This window comes from Nerophis ophidion, linkage group LG06, assembly GCF_033978795.1.
Source record: "Nerophis ophidion isolate RoL-2023_Sa linkage group LG06, RoL_Noph_v1.0, whole genome shotgun sequence".
In the NCBI taxonomy this organism is placed as follows: domain Eukaryota; kingdom Metazoa; phylum Chordata; class Actinopteri; order Syngnathiformes; family Syngnathidae; genus Nerophis; species Nerophis ophidion.
The window spans coordinates 17,331,019-17,338,834 of record NC_084616.1 but is presented as its reverse complement, the minus strand read 5'-3'; positions in this window follow the sequence as shown (position 1 = coordinate 17,338,834).

The window sequence follows — 7,816 nt, the reverse complement described above, 5'->3', positions numbered from 1 at the left end:
CTGCTGTCTTCTCTTATTATGTTAGACATATACAGGATCGCTGAAGGGTCGCCACTTACGGCGCCCCGTATAAGGTGGGAAAAGGGTACACGCGGGGGAAGGGTGAGTTTTAAAAATAAAAAAAGGAGCTCTGAGACTGGGCTCCTATTGAAGGCGAAGGGGGCGTGGACTGAGGCAGAGGGGGATAAAAAACTTGATAGCCGTAGCACATACATGAATGTTGACATAGAAACCACAAGACTTGCACCAGGAGGGACAGTGGCGGGCATCTGTCCCAAAGCTGCCAGTTTTCTGTTAAACCACGTGGGGTGAAGCGTCGAAGGCGCGGGATGGGGGTGTGGGTTACGTATGTATGGTGTATGGTGGTCTCGATACCAATATTTCGGTACCATTACCAAACTGTATTTAGATACTTTTCAAAATACAAATGTCATTATTAACTTTATTTTAATAAACATATGTTTCTTATTGCAAGTTTGTCTTTTTAATAAAATAGTGAACATACTAGACCAGTGGTGCTCAAATGGGGGAACTTGAAGGTATGCCAAGGGGTACGTGAGATTTTTTTTAAATATTCTAAAAATAGCAACAATTCAAAAATCCTTTATAAATATATTTATTGAATAATACTTCAACAAAATATGAATGTAAGTTCATAAACTGTGAAAAGAAATGCCACAATGCAATATTCAGTGTTGACAGCTAGATTTTTTGTGGATATGTTCCATGAATATTGATGTTGAAGATTTCTTTTTTTGTGAAGAAATTTTTTTAATTAAGTTCATGAATCCAGATGGATCTCTTTTACAATCCCCAAAGAGGGCACTTTAAGTTTATGATTATTTTTATGTGTAGAAATTTTTATTTATAAATGAATCAGTTCTTTATTTTTCAACAAGTTTTTAGTTATTTTTATATCTTTTTTCCCCAAATAGTTAAAGAAAGACCACTACAAATGAGCCATATTTTGCACTGTTATACAAACCCCGTTTCCATATGAGTTGGGAAATTGTGTAAGATGTAAATATAAACGGAATACAATGATTTGCAAATCATTTTTAACCCATATTCAGTTGAATATGCTACAAAGACAACATATTTGATGTTCAAATGAATAAACTTTTTTCTTGAGCAAATAATCATTAATTTTAGAATTTGATGCCAGCAACATGTGACAAGGAAGTTGGGAAAGGTGGCAATAAATACTGATTAAGTTGAGGAATGCTCATCAAACACTTATTTGGAACATCCCACAGGCGTGCAGGCTAATTGGGAACAGGTGGGTGCCATGATTCCGTATAAAAGCATCTCCCCAAAAAATGCTCAGTCTTTCACAAGAAAGGATGGGGCGAGGTACACCCCTTTGTCCACAACTGCGTGAGCAAATAGTCAAACAGTTTAGGAACAACGTTTCTCAAAGTGCAATTGCAAGAAATTTAGGGATTTTAACATCTACGGTCCATAATATCATCAAAAGGTTCAGAGAATCTGGAGAAATCACTCCACGTAAGTGGCATGGCGGGAAACCAACATTGAATTACCATGACCTTCGACCCCTCAGACGGCACTGTATCAAAAACCGACATCAATCTCTAAAGGATATCACCACATGGGCTCAGGAACACTTCAGAAAACCACTGTCACTAAATACAGTTGGTCGCTACATCTGTAAGTGCAAGTTAAAGCTCTACTATGCAAAGTGAAAGACATTTATCAACAACATCCAGAAACGCCGCCGGCTTCTCTGGGCCCGAGATTATCTAAATTGGACTGATGCAAAGTGGAAAAGTGTTCTGGGGTCTGACGAGTCCACATTTCAAATTGTTTTTGGAAATATTCGACATTGTGTCATTCGAACCAAAGGGGAAGCGAACCATCCAGACTGTTATCGACCCAAAGTTCAAAAGCCAGCATCTGTGATGGTATGGGGGTGCATTAGTGCCCAAAGCATGGGTAACTACACATCTGTGAAGGCACCATTAATGCTGAAAGATACATACAGGTTTTGGAACAACATATGCTGCCATCTAAGCGCCGTCTTTTTCATGGACGCCCCTGCTTATTTGAGCAAGACAATGCCAAGCCACATTCAGCACGTGTTACAACAGTGTGGCTTCGTAAAAAAAGAGTGTGGGTACTTTCCTGGCCCGCCTGCAGTCCAGACCTGTCTCCCATGGAAAATGTGTGGCGCATTATGAAGCGTAAAATACGACAGCGGAGACCCCGGACTGTGGAACGACTGAAGCTCTACATAAAACAAGAATGGGAAAAAATTCCACTTTCAAAGCTTCAACAATTACTTTCCTCAGTTCCCAAATGTTTATTGAGTGTTGTTAAAAGAAAAGGTGATGTAACACAGTGGTGAACATGCCCTTTCCCAACTACTTTGGCATGTGTTGCAGCCATGAAATTCCAAGTTAATTATTATTTGCAAAAAAAAACAAAGTTTGAGTTTGAACATCAAATATCTTGTCTTTGTAATGCATTCAATTGAATATGGGTTGAAAAGGATTTGCAAATCAATGTATTCTGTTTATATTTACATCAAATACAATTTCCCAACTCATATGGAAAGGAGGTTTGTATTATGTCATTTATCATTCTAATTTTTTGTCAACATTATGAGGGACAAACTGTAAAAATTGATTATTAATCTACTTGTTCATTTACTGTTAATATATGCTTATTTTCTGTTTTAACATGTTCTATCTACACTTCTGTTAAGTGTAATAATCACTTATTCTTCTGTTGTTTGATACTTTAAATTAGTTTTGGATCATACCACACATTTAGGTATCAATCCGATACCAAGTAGTTACAGGATCATACATTGGTCATATTCAAAGTCCTCATGTGTACAGGGACGTATTTTCTGAGTTTATAAGCATAATTGGATTTTTAAAAGAAAAAAAATATTTTGTGATGATAAAAAATATCGACGTAATCATAGTATCGACTAGATACGCCATTGTACTTGGTATCATTCCAGTGGATGTCAGGTGTAGATCCACCCATGGGTAGACAATTATACTTGCCAACTCTCACGGATTTTCCGGGAGACTCCCGAAATTCAGCACCTCTACCGAAAACCTCCCCGGACAAATTTTCTCCCGAAAATCTCCCGAAATTCAAGCGGAGCTGGAGGCCACGCCCCCTCCAGCTCCATGCGGACCTGAGTGAGGACAGCCTGTTTTCAGGTCTGCTTTCCCATAATATAAACAGCGTGCCTGCCCAATGACGTTGTAACTGTAGAATGATTGAGGGCGAGATCTTGGTGTTTTATGTGGGTTTATTGTTAGGCAGTCTCATTAACGTCCTCCCAGCGCGGTAACAACACACAACAACAGCAGCCACATTTTCTTCTACCGTAAAGCAGTTTGTCTGCCGTAAACAGCAATGTTGTGACACTCTTAAACAGGACAATACTGCCATCTACTGAACATGCATACGGTTAGAAAAAAGTGACAGAGAATAGAACACAGAAGGACAATTCAACCCTTAACTCAATGAGTGGATGAATGTTATGTGTGTATATGTGTAAATAAATGAACACTGAAATTCAAGTATGTCTTATATATACATATATATATATATATAGCTAGAATTCACGAAAGTCAAGTCTTTGTAATTATTGTCTTTACTGTAGGAATTTAAGTTGTTTTAGTTTTGTATTTTTTTTTGGGGTGGATTTTAAAAAATATATTTTTGTATCATCTTTTACTTTACTCTCTAACAGTTTGTGTTTGTACACAATTGTTGATCGGTTGTTGAATGTCTGTGACGTTGAAATGTGTTGGAAGTGTTTGTATATTGTCAGTAATATATGCTATTTGTGTCTTTAAATTGTTCAATTAAAAAAGAAAAATAAAGTCAGTAAGGTGACGTTTTAACCGATTCACGTTTGACTTACTTTTACAGCATACATTTACTTTGATTATTATTTTCAACTGTTTGTAAATGTTGAAATTTGTACAAAAAGGTTTATATATATACAAAAAAAAACAACCTTTTTACAGCATACATTACCCAGAAGACTTCACTTTGTAACCCGGCAGTGACATCTTTCGTCGCTGTTCAACCAAACGCGTCTTATTTTTCCAGTTTTAAAGACTTAATGGAAAATGGAAATACATTCCTTACCTGATGTGTTTCGGTGAATTTGACAAAAGTGTCAAACGTTGAGCGTAAAAGAAGAATCACACTCTTTTATAGAGAACTTCATTACCCACAGTTCAACGCGGGTAAATGCGGAAGGAGAGACGCGGAACTACCAAACATTTGGAGTGAATTTGGCGGCGGCGAGAGTATCTAAATCTGTTTTGGCGGTTGAGCATAAGCTGTTTTGTGACTGGATCGAGATGGAAGGGGATAGTGACGGGATGTATGAGGATAGTATGGAAATGGATAAGACTAGAGTGGAGAGAGGAAAGAAGGGGAGAGGAGGGAGTGAAGGAAAGGCGAGTACTAAAAGAGTGCATGAAGACGATGAAGAGGTTGATAAGAGGAAAAGGGTTATGATGGATGAATATAAGATAATTTATACATTTAAATCAAACCAAGATATGAATGACATTAGTTTGATGACACTGGTTAAGGGATTAAAGAAGGACATTGGAGAGGTGGAGATAGCGAAGGTGCTCAGGGACGGACGGCTGTTGATTAAATGCAAAAACGGAGAGCAAAAGAACAAAGCAATGCGATTGCAAAAACTGTGCAACAAAATAATAAAGGAAACAATCGAAGTGGGAGAACGAAAGGGGGCAAGAGGAGTCGTGACAGGAATCCCAAGAGGAGAAAATTTAGATGATCTGAAAAGAGAAATAAAAGGAGGAACTGTCACTACGATGAAAAGAATGATGGCATTTAGGAACGGTGAAAAGACTGACAGCGAATCCGTGCTAGTGCAATTTGCAGAGGAGATCCTACCAGAGAGAATCATGATTGGGTATCTAAGCTTCTATGTTAGAGCTTACGTGCCACCCCCAGTACGTTGTTTCAAGTGCCAACGCTATGGGCACATAGCTAGTGTGTGTCATGCTAAGATGAGATGTGGAAGGTGTGGAGGAAAGCATGAATATGGACAATGTGGAGAAAATGAACAGGTCAAGTGTTGTAATTGTGGCGGGAATCACACAGCAGCGTATGGGGGCTGCATCATAAGAAAACAGGCAACAGAAGTACAGCAAATCAGAGTTGAACGAAATATTACATACGCAGAGGCAGTTAAAATAAGAAATCAAGAAAGTGCAGAACAGGACAGAAGTGAAAATAGTTCAATAAATAAAAAACAAGAGGCAGCAAATACAGGAATTTCCATGGACAAACTAGTTGTATTCCTGGCTTATGTAATAAATTGTACAGAACAGGCTAGAAACAAGACTGAGAAAATCAAAATAATTGTCAAAGCAGCAGCAAAGTTTTTAAATTTAAAAGAAATATCCTGGGAACAGGTGCAAGGTGAGCTACAGAGAGTAGACGAGACGAGTCATGTTACCACAATCCAACGCCATGTTAATTGTTCAGTGGAATGCCAGAAGTTTGATAGCAAACGGACAGGAATTAAAGGGATATATTAATAATATGAAAAATAAACCACATATAATATGTATTCAAGAAACATGGCTGAAGCCAAAATTAAACTTTATAATAAAAGGATATATAACGATACGTAAAGATAGGAATGATGGGCAAGGAGGAGGATGTGCATTATTCAATATTAAAAGTAAAACAAGAACTAGAGATAGTAGGAGTAGACGTATGGAATAATAAAGAAAGATACAAAGTACTAAACTTCTATAATCCATGCAAGAAATTAGAAATTCACCAACTAGAAACAATAATGGAGCACTGGAGTGGCAATATTATTTGGTGTGGTGACTTTAATGCACATAGCACAATGTGGGGTGAAAGGGATGACTGGAATGGGGATACATTGGAAGCACTTTTGGAGGAAAAAGAACTGGTGTGTGTGAATGATGGGTCGGGAACAAGGTTAGATGTCGTCACGGGTAAAGAAACAGCAATAGATTTAACACTAGTGTCACGAGGGTTAGCAGGAAAGGTGGAGTGGGAAGTAAATAAATACAGCACAATGGGAAGTGATCACTATCCAATCTTCATTCACATAAACATAAATCATAGGACAGAAAGCACTAGGATAGAAGGAAGATGGAAGTATAATCATGGTGACTGGGAGAAATTTAGGGAAATTACCGACATAACTTTAAAGGAAGTAGATATAAATCAAGATATTGAACAATTAAATACAGATATTACAAAGTGCATAATAGAAGCAGCCGAACAGAGCATACCAAGGAATAGTATAGGGAGAAGAAGGAAGATAGTGCCGTGGTGGACACAAGAGTGTACAGATGCAATACAAGAATGGAATAGAGCATTTAGAATATTGAGAAGAACACATAATTTCCAAGACATGATCCAATATAAAAGGCATCAAGCTAGAGTAAGGTATGTTATTAAAAAAACAAGAAAACACCATTGGAGAACTTTTTGTGAAACACTAAATAGAACTACTCCTTTAAGCCAGGTGTGGGGAATGATCAAGAGAATGTCAGGGGTCAGAAAAGAACATAAAAATCATGTGATGAAAGATGGAATGCGGAGTGTGGTAGGAAATAAAGAAAAAGCAGAACTTTTAGCAAAAACCTTTGTTAAAGTGCACAGTAATGATAATTTGAGAAATGTAGAAAAACAAAAGAGAGAAGAAACAATTAGTGTAAATATTGAGGAAATGATGGAAGACAACGATAATAGTTTTATCAACACTATGGATATGACATTTTCTTTGGATGAATTGGTTCGAATTTTAAAAAAAGTAAAAAATATGACGCCAGGGAAAGACCTGGTGAGTTATCAAATGATCAAAAATTTAGGTAGCATCGGCAAAGAAGTGGTCTTGAAATTATATAATAGGATATATGAAGAAGGAAAATTACCAGATGAGTGGAAAACAGCTGTAATAATTCCAATATGCAAGCCAGGGAAAGATCCGGAAGAGGCAGGAAATTATAGGCCGATAGCATTGACCTCAAATTTGGGCAAAGTAATGGAAAAAATGATTAATGAAAGATTAATATATTATTTAGAGTCAAAAGAAATTATAAAAAACTACCAAAGTGGTTTTCGCAAAGCAAGAAGCACAAATGACCCAGCAGTGCAGCTGGAAGAGGAAATTAGAAAGGGACAAATAAATAAAGAAAGTATAATTGCGGTATTTTTTGACATAGAGAAAGCGTATGATATGTTGTGGAAACAGGGGTTGCTGATGAAACTAAATAGGATTGGGATTAGAGGAAGAATGTACAGATGGATAAAAGACTTTTTAACAAGTAGAACATTATTAGTAAAAATAGAGAATGAATATAGTAGAGAATACAAAGTGGAAAATGGGACCCCACAAGGGAGTATAATAAGTCCAGTACTATTTTCCATCATGATAAATGAAGTTTTTAGTGAAGTGGAAGGGTTAGTGGAGGTGGCATTGTTTGCTGATGATGGAGTGATGTGGAAGAGAGGTAGAAATACAAATTATATAGAAAAGAAGATTCAAAAAGCGGTAAATAATGTTCAAGACTGGGGGACGGCTTGGGGTTTAAGATTCTCTGTTGGAAAGACAAAAGTCATAAATTTTACGAAGAGGAAAGTACAAAACAAGCTCCAAATAAAACTCTATGGAGAAAACATAGAAGAGGTACAAGTATTTAAATATTTAGGAATATGGTTTGATAAAAATATTAACTGGTCAACCCACATCAGCAAGATACTGGAGAAAAGTAAAAAGGTGTTAAATATAATG